The sequence below is a fragment of the Callospermophilus lateralis genome, unplaced genomic scaffold, assembly GCF_048772815.1.
Source record: "Callospermophilus lateralis isolate mCalLat2 unplaced genomic scaffold, mCalLat2.hap1 Scaffold_189, whole genome shotgun sequence".
Classification (NCBI taxonomy): domain Eukaryota; kingdom Metazoa; phylum Chordata; class Mammalia; order Rodentia; family Sciuridae; genus Callospermophilus; species Callospermophilus lateralis.
In genome coordinates, this window is record NW_027512911.1 from 1,954,269 (window position 1) to 1,967,497 (window position 13,229).

Here is a 13,229-nt window from a genome sequence, read left to right on the forward strand (position 1 = left end):
CCATTTTTCACGGATGAAGTTTGCGGCTCTGAGGGCTTCAATTAATTCAGGAACCATTAAATGGTGAAGAAGCTAATTTCAATGAAAGCACTGGAGCACTCTCACAGGCATGGTTTCCCTAAGGGTGGCCAAAATGTCACATGAAGCCAGGCCCATTGAGATCTACAATGTGAGGTCCATGTGTGTTTTAAACTCAAATATGGCTGCCAAGTCTTTAAGAAAAATTGTATGTAATATCCGGGCTGAAATTCCCAGTGTTCTGTGGAAATCCAACCTGGGCCTAGATCTCAGGTTCCAAGGGCGACTCTCATGTGTGGCCTCCTAAAATCCCAACACAATTCATGGCAATACTTCTCTGAGGTCAGTTAAAGAACTCAGTCTCTAAGGGGAATCACACCAGAGTTCAAGCCCAGTGGAACAGTCATCTCTTCCAACCGCCACACAAATGACCACAATTAAAACCAAAACACTCCCACATGGTCCTCATCTTCTTCCATATAGACACTCCTTATAACGTCTGGCTGGAGTTTTCAATGAGGTCCACAGCCCAAGTCAGTGTCCAAATTAAGGTCCTGTTCCCCTCATTTGTCTAACATCAAGGTGGCCTGGACACACTTCCTGTAAACCAGGAGTGATCAAATAGGCCTGCCATTAATACTGCTTGGCTTTTTCAATTTGAGGACTTCTAACTCTGTGGTTTAGATTCTTTATGTGAATTTGAGTCATGAGAAATACCAAGCCCCTCTGCAGAGATTTGAAGAACTCATTTGGCCCAAAGGATTCCTATTCTCCCTTGATGGAATTCAGGATCCTAACAGAGGAAGGTAAAAGAATTCATTCACAATGAGTTAATATTTGCCATTTTGGTTTTGGATGGACACATGGGATCTTTCTTTTGATCCATCAGGTGCTAAGAATCTAAGCCACTGCCTCACACAGGGCCAAGAGGCTGATTCAGACACATCCTTTTCCAAAGCAATTAAGCAAAGAGCCACAGGTGATGCCCATTCATTTCCATTTGAAAACTGTTTTCTTCAGGGTTCACAAAGGTGTGGCCTGAGGCAAAGACCTTCCTGACACTCAGAGCAACAGAAAAATAGGTAAGCAAAAGGCCCAAAGCAGGGTTTCTCTACTGAGACTTTCTTTGTCACACTGATATCTGAGTTTTCTGAGATGCTTGCTATTCCCTTCAGCTATCCATTATATGGCAATGTCACAGAGCTTGGAGGTGGTACATATCTTGGACAGAAAACCATGAGCCTACTCTGAAGAGTGGCCAGAATTCAGGAAGAAAACAGGAACTCCGGAAGATAGTAGGTGTTGCCCGTCCCTAAAGCAACCTGCAGTCCACTCATAAATTGGGCAGGATGAATGTTGGCAAGCTTTCTACTAGACAGGACACATCCATTGATGCATTATCTTTTATAATGTCTACAACCACGGACACAGTGGGATACACAGGCATACAAACAATCGCCTTGTCAAATGACTTACTATAAACAGTCCACTCCAAAACAAACAAACCGCCTTTCTTACCTATTCTCAGAACATGAGACTAAACCACAAAATCACAACCACACCCACAACGACACCTCCTTTATTCAAGTAGGTCTGTGACTAATTGGAATGTACTCTGACTGATGGGCCATACTATGTTTCCTTGAAATGGCCTGTCCTTCTCAGATCTGGTCTCCTTGGCCAACACTGTGAAGTTTTCAGGAGCCAGTGGTGAGCCACTACCTGCTTTCTCAGGAAATTCCCCTTTTCAGAGCTCTCCTGGCATTTGGCAATCCTCACATCAGTAGGTACCAAGGAAGACTTACTCTGTCCTTGGTTATTCCAAACAACTGAGCCCACTGGGAAAGAAACTGGGACTGACTCTGGGTGCCTGGCTTCCTGGATCCCAAGTTCAGAGAGATCCGTCATCAAGGAAGAGAGGTAGGTCACTTCATTCAGGAACTGAATGAGGTTACTGCCGTGGCAACCACGTTGTCCTAACAATTGCTTTCAAGGGTCCCATGAGATGGAGGCTGCCCCTACTTCCTGTGACACTTTCACAAGTTAGATTGGTATATCAACCATTGGCACCTGGGAACAGCTCTCCACACAGGCCTGGTTTGGTCCATCTTCTCTACATTAAGAAGAGAGAAGCTGATTCAGACACAACCCTTCATCCTGACCAGGTTGTTTGCCATGGAGGATGACTTTTGCTCTCTTAGGTCCTCCATAGCTGCTTACAACTTCTCCAGGAATCATTTCTGCATGGACCTTTGAGTTTCTCAGCATGTGGAAGATCCCTTATATTCCTGTATTGTAAGACCAACTCTATCCCTGCTCTTCTGTAAAGTTAAATTGACTGAACAGTGTATGGTTAGGTTAACTAACAGGTTCGATTTGGATTAGGAATCTTTCTGCGCGATGAATAATGGTATTGGGAAACTGCGATATTTACAAGAATATATAGGTGAAATATAAGTATGAAAACAGAAATCTAGCTAAGATATGAAGCCCAAAAGGGCATTGGGCCCTTGATTGGGATATGTAGCTTTGAATTATGTTCTGCACTGATGTGTCAGGTAAATCGATATACAATGGCTTAGGTCCTTGTACCATGGATGATTAAATGTAGAAGAGAACTTCCAGTCAAAAGGGATAGTCGGTAGGATTCGGAAGATTCTCAGTAGGTTTAGAAAGAAGAGTGAGTATAGGATTTGGACCAAATGTTGTTTAGCAATAGGGTTTCCGGTAGACAGTGAATGTTAATGTCAGCACAAGTGAAGAGACTGTCACAATGATGAACTGGGGAAAATAGTTAGGAAAGCTGATATCAATAGAGACATTACGAAATCAGGCAAAGTATAAAGTGAGTGATAGGATTAGATATTTTCAACAGGGTTGAGTTTGAATAAATAATCTAAGAAAGAAACAAATATGTAGTGACCAATAGGATTGACATTTGACAGCATTAGGCAACCTGGACATGGATGTTTAGTAATCCATGCTCACTTTTCATTTAGTCTTTGCTACAATCTTAAGTGTGACCTTTGCTTTTTTTGTCCAGAATATTACTGTGATAAAACGTACATGTAGATCAGGTGACATGACTCTTTCTTCCACCATTTCTGGCAGCAACATATTCAAGACGTATAAATTAGTAATGGGGGTAAAAAGAGGTGTACCCTTTGTCTGTGCATATAGAGATACTGCATGAATAGACCATACTGTGAAGAAATAATATATCTGGTTCTGACTTTAAATAATGGATTGAAATTATATCTGAAAAAATACAGGAAATCTTATATTGACATACAAACATTCATTCCAACCAGTGAAATATCTAATGGCCACATTAAGTTTATGGTTTATCATGAAGGGTGTGTGAGTTTTGCTTCAAAAGTGATTATGGAAATCGAAAATAATGTGTTTGGAAAGAAGTCTCATGAAAAGACCAGTCAAGAAACCTAGAGGAATACATGTTTCATGAAGCAGGAAGTGATTGTGAAACAAATCCGTATAAATTTGTGAACTTGTGGATGAAGTATATATTTCCTATGATTTGTAAAAACTGAAGAAATAGTAATGTACCAGTGTTGAATGAAAATAAACGTCAGAATACACATCATGTCCCATACGAATCTACTTGATTGATGTTAATCTGGGTCAGTTACTGTACAAATATTAGGATTTGTAAGCACAATTTACTGAAGTTAGTTTTCAGACCTATGAAACAAATGTGTATTTCAGGTGGATGAATATTTCTGAGATTAATTTTGTGAAAAGTTTATTATAAATCCACATTTTTGAACATGGATGAACTTAGGGAGTGTATTTAAGAAACATATATTTCATATTTTAAAAATCAGGACAGTGTATATATATATATATATATATATATATATATATATATATATATATTCATAATTATATATATGTGTATATACATATATATGTGTATATATATATATATATATATATATATATATATATATATATATATATATATATTTATACACACACACACACACACACACACAAAACACACACAGAGACATTAAAATATAGGAATATATATGCCAATCGAAGTTCATCATAAAATATATAGCATCCACAGATGCAAAAATATTTATTTTACTGAACAAGGATTTATGTATAATGTTGTTCTACTAGAAAGCTCACCCATAGTTTGAATTTTCAGTTCCAACAGCGTTTAGAGGAGTGATCTCTTCTCACAAGTTGTATCTGCCAAGTCAGTCACCTCACAAAAATGAACGTGTGATACCAGGTAGAATTCTATATAAGCATATAAAAATAAATATGCTGAATAGGCTACAGAGAAAGGGAGAGGAATTTACATATTTGTTAACTTTAACAACACATGGAGAACTATTTCAATTAAAAATTGACTAGATTTATAACACCTACCATTTATCATGCAAATGGCAAGTCCAACTATACCCCATGCCTCCTCTAAACTGCTTGTATTTCTATTATGTTTGGGTTGTTTTTCTCCATCATGTTTGGATTAGTAGACAGAGTATAGTAGGGTATGGGTTATTGTCAGGGATTCAGTATATTCAATGGAATATAGGAAAATGAATCCAATGTGTATAAAATATATGCTACACAATTATCTTCCCACTCTCATCCAGAACAATGCCTTTACATTACCTTCACCCCAAGTAAGACACAATTAGAGTAGAAGAGTTTGAAAATCCGTGAATGCATATCTGGGGTGGAAACAGTACTAAGAAACAAATAAGTATTTCAGGTGGATGAATATTTCTGAGAATAATCTTGTGAAAAGTTGATTATAAATCCACAACATAAATATGAATGAATTTAGGAAGTGTGTAATAAGACACATATTTCATGTTTTGAAAAATCTTGAGAGTGTATCTATATATATATATATATACATATTTATATACACAAACAGAGAGAGACATTTAAAATTGAAATATATATGCCAAACGAAATTCACCAAGAAATGTATATCATACACAGATCCAAATATATTCATTTTACTGAACATTGATTTATGTATAATGTTGTTCAACTAGGAAGCTCACTCACATTTGAATTAAATGTTCAAGCAGCATTTAGGAGGAGTGATGTCTTCTTCCAATTTGTATCTGCCAAGTCAGCCACCTCACAAGAATGTACGTGTGGTACCAGGTAGGATTCTATATGTGCATATAAAAATACGTGTGCTGCATAGGCTACAGAGAAAGGGGGACAGGAATTCATTATTTGTTAACTTTAAAAACGCATGGAGAACTATTTCAACAAATAATTGACTAGATTTATAACTGCTACACTATACCATTCAAAAGGCAACTCCAACTATAAAACATACCTCCTCTAAACTGCCTGTATTTCTATTCTGTTTGTGTTACTTTTCTCCATCATATTAGGATTAGTAGTCAGAGTCTAATAGGGTATATGTTAGTTTCAGGAATTCAGCATTTCTAATGGAAAATAGGAAATTGAATCCAATGTGTATGCAAATATGTGCTACACAAAATTCTTCCCACTTTCATCCAGAACAATGCCTTGACATTATATTCTCCTCAAGTAAGACACAATTAGAGGATAAGAGTTAGAAAATCTGTGAATATATATCTGGAATGGAGAATACTCAGGAGTTTACAACTTTGGAGGTTGTAGAGAAGATTCTAAAAGTAAGGGACAGGGTAAACATTCCACAAACATGCAGCTCTGCTGGCCTACATACTTTTTGAGAAACTGCCTCTAAGGGTGGGCACTTGAAATATTTGATGTTCTGAGGAGATTTAGTTCCTTTGTAGAGAGACCATCAAAGCTGGGTCTGCATCTATGTTACTTGGAGGACATGGTTTCTTATTATCCAATGAACATGAGGCAGCAGTGCTGAATTCTCTCTTTGTAGGTAAACTATGGACACTGGGGTCTAAGTGTCTTTTAGTGTGGACTGTGAAGCCAATTGGTCATCCTCCACTTTTCGTGGTGTTTCTCGCTGCTCCACTGGTAGTTTGGTATTTGCTTCAAGAAATACAAGGAGTTAAAATGGGACAGAGTGGTGGAGGGAGTTCTTTAAGGTGTGGTGAGTCAGGGTCTTCAGGAGAATGCACCAACCAAGGTTCTATCCCACGTAGATTGCCCCCTTGAGAATAGCAATATGATTCTGAACATTGCAGTGAATCCTCTCCATATAACAAGATGCCTTTACATATATGGGTCTGCTGGCTGCACCATGTCAGTCACAACAATTTGGAAGTCAATGGCTGATCCACATGGCCACAACACAGATGTCTTATCACACAATTGCATAAAACTGCTCTAGGCCAACTACTCACCAGGCTCCAACTTACTGGCATATCTGTTCTACACCATTTTCATGAAACAAAGTCAATCAAGGCAGTGTCTGGTATACTCAGGATCAGAAACAGGACATCCAAAGTTTTTTCAGTGCCAGCTGAACATGAAAATATCAAACATTTCATGGTAATTTTCTAGCCATTTTTCACGGATGAAGTTTGCGGCTCTGAGGGCTTCAATTAATTCAGGAACCATTAAATGGTGAAGAAGCTAATTTCAATGAAAGCACTGGAGCACTCTCACAGGCATGGTTTCCCTAAGGGTGGCCAAAATGTCACATGAAGCCAGGCCCATTGAGATCTACAATGTGAGGTCCATGTGTGTTTTAAACTCAAATATGGCTGCCAAGTCTTTAAGAAAAATTGTATGTAATATCCGGGCTGAAATTCCCAGTGTTCTGTGGAAATCCAACCTGGGCCTAGATCTCAGGTTCCAAGGGCGACTCTCATGTGTGGCCTCCTAAAATCCCAACACAATTCATGGCAATACTTCTCTGAGGTCAGTTAAAGAACTCAGTCTCTAAGGGGAATCACACCAGAGTTCAAGCCCAGTGGAACAGTCATCTCTTCCAACCGCCACACAAATGACCACAATTAAAACCAAAACACTCCCACATGGTCCTCATCTTCTTCCATATAGACACTCCTTATAACGTCTGGCTGGAGTTTTCAATGAGGTCCACAGCCCAAGTCAGTGTCCAAATTAAGGTCCTGTTCCCCTCATTTGTCTAACATCAAGGTGGCCTGGACACACTTCCTGTAAACCAGGAGTGATCAAATAGGCCTGCCATTAATACTGCTTGGCTTTTTCAATTTGAGGACTTCTGACTCTGTGGTTTAGATTCTTTATGTGAATTTGAGTCATGAGAAATACCAAGCCCCTCTGCAGAGATTTGAAGAACTCATTTGGCCCAAAGGATTCCTATTCTCCCTTGATGGAATTCAGGATCCTAACAGAGGAAGGTAAAAGAATTCATTCACAATGAGTTAATATTTGCCATTTTGGTTTTTTATGGACACATGGGATCTTTCTTTTGATCCATCAGGTGCTAAGAATCTAAGCCACTGCCTCACACAGGGCCAAGAGGCTGGTTCAGACACATCCTTTTCCAAAGCAATTAAGCAAAGAGCCACAGGTGATGCCCATTCATTTCCATTTGAAAACTGTTTTCTTCAGGGTTCACAAAGGTGTGGCCTGAGGCAAAGACCTTCCTGACACTCAGAGCAACAGAAAAATAGGTAAGCAAAAGGCCCAAAGCAGGGTTTCTCTACTGAGACTTTCTTTGTCACACTGATATCTGAGTTTTCTGAGATGCTTGCTATTCCCTTCAGCTATCCATTATATGGCAATGTCACAGAGCTTGGAGGTGGTACATATCTTGGACAGAAAACCATGAGCCTACTCTGAAGAGTGGCCAGAATTCAGGAAGAAAACAGGAACTCCGGAAGATAGTAGGTGTTGCCCGTCCCTAAAGCAACCTGCAGTCCACTCATAAATTGGGCAGGATGAATGTTGGCAAGCTTTCTACTAGACAGGACACATCCATTGATGCATTATCTTTTATAATGTCTACAACCACGGACACAGTGGGATACACAGGCATACAAACAATCGCCTTGTCAAATGACTTACTATAAACAGTCCACTCCAAAACAAACAAACCGCCTTTCTTACCTATTCTCAGAACATGAGACTAAACCACAAAATCACAACCACACCCACAACGACACCTCCTTTATTCAAGTAGGTCTGTGACTAATTGGAATGTACTCTGACTGATGGGCCATACTATGTTTCCTTGAAATGGCCTGTCCTTCTCAGATCTGGTCTCCTTGGCCAACACTGTGAAGTTTTCAGGAGCCAGTGGTGAGCCACTACCTGCTTTCTCAGGAAATTCCCCTTTTCAGAGCTCTCCTGGCATTTGGCAATCCTCACATCAGTAGGTACCAAGGAAGACTTACTCTGTCCTTGGTTATTCCAAACAACTGAGCCCACTGGGAAAGAAACTGGGACTGACTCTGGGTGCCTGGCTTCCTGGATCCCAAGTTCAGAGAGATCCGTCATCAAGGAAGAGAGGTAGGTCACTTCATTCAGGAACTGAATGAGGTTACTGCCGTGGCAACCACGTTGTCCTAACAATTGCTTTCAAGGGTCCCATGAGATGGAGGCTGCCCCTACTTCCTGTGACACTTTCACAAGTTAGATTGGTATATCAACCATTGGCACCTGGGAACAGCTCTCCACACAGGCCTGGTTTGGTCCATCTTCTCTACATTAAGAAGAGAGAAGCTGATTCAGACACAACCCTTCATCCTGACCAGGTTGTTTGCCATGGAGGATGACTTTTGCTCTCTTAGGTCCTCCATAGCTGCTTACGACTTCTCCAGGAATCATTTCTGCATGGACCTTTGAGTTTCTCAGCATGTGGAAGATCCCTTATATTCCTGTATTGTAAGACCAACTCTATCCCTGCTCTTCTGTAAAGTTAAATTGACTGAACAGTGTATGGTTAGGTTAACTAACAGGTTCGATTTGGATTAGGAATCTTTCTGCGTGATGAATAATGGTATTGGGAAACTGCGATATTTACAAGAATATATAGGTGAAATATAAGTATGAAAACAGAAATCTAGCTAAGATATGAAGCCCAAAAGGGCATTGGGCCCTTGATTGGGATACGTAGATTTGAATTATGTTCTGCACTGATGTGTCAGGTAAATCGATATACAATGGCTTAGGTCCTTGTACCATGGATGATTAAATGTAGAAGAGAACTTCCAGTCAAAAGGGATAGTCGGTAGGATTCGGAAGATTCTCAGTAGGTTTAGAAAGAAGAGTGAGTATAGGATTTGGACCAAATGTTGTTTAGCAATAGGGTTTCCGGTAGACAGTGAATGTTAATGTCAGCACAAGTGAAGAGACTGTCACAATGATGAACTGGGGAAAATAGTTAGGAAAGCTGATATCAATAGAGACATTACGAAATCAGGCAAAGTATAAAGTGAGTGATAGGATTAGATATTTTCAACAGGGTTGAGTTTGAATATATAATCTAAGAAAGAAACAAATATGTAGTGACCAATAGGATTGACATTTGACAGCATTAGGCAACCTGGACATGGATGTTTAGTAATCCATGCTCACTTTTCATTTAGTCTTTGCTACAATCTTAAGTGTGACCTTTGCTTTTTTTGTCCAGAATATTACTGTGATAAAACGTACATGTAGATCAGGTGACATGACTCTTTCTTCCACCATTTCTGGCAGCAACATATTCAAGACGTATAAATTAGTAATGGGGGTAAAAAGAGGTGTACCCTTTGTCTGTGCATATAGAGATACTGCATGAATAGACCATACTGTGAAGAAATAATATATCTGGTTCTGACTTTAAATAATGGATTGAAATTATATCTGAAAAAATACAGGAAATCTTATATTGACATACAAACATTCATTCCAACCAGTGAAATATCTAATGGCCACATTAAGTTTATGGTTTATCATGAAGGGTGTGTGAGTTTTGCTTCAAAAGTGATTATGGAAATCGAAAATAATGTGTTTGGAAAGAAGTCTCATGAAAAGACCAGTCAAGAAACCTAGAGGAATACATGTTTCATGAAGCAGGAAGTGATTGTGAAACAAATCCGTATAAATTTGTGAACTTGTGGATGAAGTATATATTTCCTATGATTTGTAAAAACTGAAGAAATAGTAATGTACCAGTGTTGAATGAAAATAAACGTCAGAATACACATCATGTCCCATACGAATCTACTTGATTGATGTTAATCTGGGTCAGTTACTGTACAAATATTAGGATTTGTAAGCACAATTTACTGAAGTTAGTTTTCAGACCTATGAAACAAATGTGTATTTCAGGTGGATGAATATTTCTGAGATTAATTTTGTGAAAAGTTTATTATAAATCCACATTTTTGAACATGGATGAACTTAGGGAGTGTATTTAAGAAACATATATTTCATATTTTAAAAATCAGGACAGTGTATATATATATATATATATATATATATATATATATATATATATATATTCATAATTATATATATGTGTATATACATATATATGTGCATATATATATATATATATATATATATATATATATATATATACACACACACACACACACACACACAAAACACACACAGAGACATTAAAATGTAGGAATATATATGCCAATCGAAGTTCATCATAAAATATATAGCATCCACAGATGCAAAAATATTTATTTTACTGAACAAGGATTTATGTATAATGTTGTTCTACTAGAAAGCTCACCCATAGTTTGAATTTTCAGTTCCAACAGCGTTTAGAGGAGTGATCTCTTCTCACAAGTTGTATCTGCCAAGTCAGTCACCTCACAAAAATGAACGTGTGATACCAGGTAGAATTCTATATAAGCATATAAAAATAAATATGCTGAATAGGCTACAGAGAAAGGGAGAGGAATTTACATATTTGTTAACTTTAACAACACATGGAGAACTATTTCAATTAAAAATTGACTAGATTTATAACACCTACCATTTATCATGCAAATGGCAAGTCCAACTATACCCCATGCCTCCTCTAAACTGCTTGTATTTCTATTATGTTTGGGTTGTTTTTCTCCATCATGTTTGGATTAGTAGACAGAGTATAGTAGGGTATGGGTTATTGTCAGGGATTCAGTATATTCAATGGAATATAGGAAAATGAATCCAATGTGTATAAAATATATGCTACACAATTATCTTCCCACTCTCATCCAGAACAATGCCTTTACATTACCTTCACCCCAAGTAAGACACAATTAGAGTAGAAGAGTTTGAAAATCCGTGAATGCATATCTGGGGTGGAAACAGTACTAAGAAACAAATAAGTATTTCAGGTGGATGAATATTTCTGAGAATAATCTTGTGAAAAGTTGATTATAAATCCACAACATAAATATGAATGAATTTAGGAAGTGTGTAATAAGACACATATTTCATGTTTTGAAAAATCTTGAGAGTGTATCTATATATATATATATACATATTTATATACACAAACAGAGAGAGACATTTAAAATTGAAATATATATGCCAAACGAAATTCACCAAGAAATGTATATCATACACAGATCCAAATATATTCATTTTACTGAACATTGATTTATGTATAATGTTGTTCAACTAGGAAGCTCACTCACATTTGAATTAAATGTTCAAGCAGCATTTAGGAGGAGTGATCTCTTCTTCCAATTTGTATCTGCCAAGTCAGCCACCTCACAAGAATGTACGTGTGGTACCAGGTAGGATTCTATATGTGCATATAAAAATACGTGTGCTGCATAGGCTACAGAGAAAGGGGGACAGGAATTCATTATTTGTTAACTTTAAAAACGCATGGAGAACTATTTCAACAAATAATTGACTAGATTTATAACTGCTACACTATACCATTCAAAAGGCAACTCCAACTATAAAACATACCTCCTCTAAACTGCCTGTATTTCTATTCTGTTTGTGTTATTTTTCTCCATCATATTAGGATTAGTAGTCAGAGTCTAATAGGGTATATGTTAGTTTCAGGGATTCAGCATTTCTAATGGAAAATAGGAAATTGAATCCAATGTGTATGCAAATATGTGCTACACAAAATTCTTCCCACTTTCATCCAGAACAATGCCTTGACATTACATTCTCCTCAAGTAAGACACAATTAGAGGATAAGAGTTAGAAAATCTGTGAATATATATCTGGAATGGAGAATACTCAGGAGTTTACAACTTTGGAGGTTGTAGAGAAGATTCTAAAAGTAAGGGACAGGGTAAACATTCCACAAACATGCAGCTCTGCTGGCCTACATACTTTTTGAGAAACTGCCTCTAAGGGTGGGCACTTGAAATATTTGATGTTCTGAAGAGATTTAGTTCCTTTGTAGAGAGACCATCAAAGCTGGGTCTGCATCTATGTTACTTGGAGGACATGGTTTCTTATTATCCAATGAACATGAGGCAGCAGTGCTGAATTCTCTCTTTGTAGGTAAACTATGGACACTGGGGTCTAAGTGTCTTTCAGTGTGGACTGTGAAGCCAATTGGACATCCTCCACTTTTCGTGGTGTTTCTCGCTGCTCCACTGGTAGTTTGGTATTTGCTTCAAGAAATACAAGGAGTTAAAATGGGACAGAGTGGTGGAGGGAGTTCTTTAAGGTGTGGTGAGTCAGGGTCTTCAGGAGAATGCACCAACCAAGGTTCTATCCCACGTAGATTGCCCCCTTGAGAATAGCAATATGATTCTTAACATTGCAGTGAATCCTCTCCATATAACAAGATGCCTTTACATATATGGGTCTGCTGGCTGCACCATGTCAGTCACAACAATTTGGAAGTCAATGGCTGATCCACATGGCCACAACACAGATGTCTTATCACACAATTGCATACCACTGCTCTAGGCCAACTACTCACCAGGCTCCAACTTACTGGCATATCTGTTCTACACCATTTTCATGAAACAAAGTCAATCAAGGCAGTGTCTGGTATACTCAGGATCAGAAACAGGACTTCCAAAGTTTTTTCAGTGCCAGCTGAACATGAAAATATCAAAAATTTCATGGTAATTTTCTAGCCATTTTTCACGGATGAAGTTTGCGGCTCTGAGGGCTTCAATTAATTCAGGAACCATTAAATGGTGAAGAAGCTAATTTCAATGAAAGCACTGGAGCACTCTCACAGGCATGGTTTCCCTAAGGGTGGCCAAAATGTCACATGAAGCCAGGCCCATTGAGATCTACAATGTGAGGTCCATGTGTGTTTTAAACTCAAATATGGCTGCCAAGTCTTTAAGAAAAATTGTATGTAATATCCGGGCTGAAATTCCCAG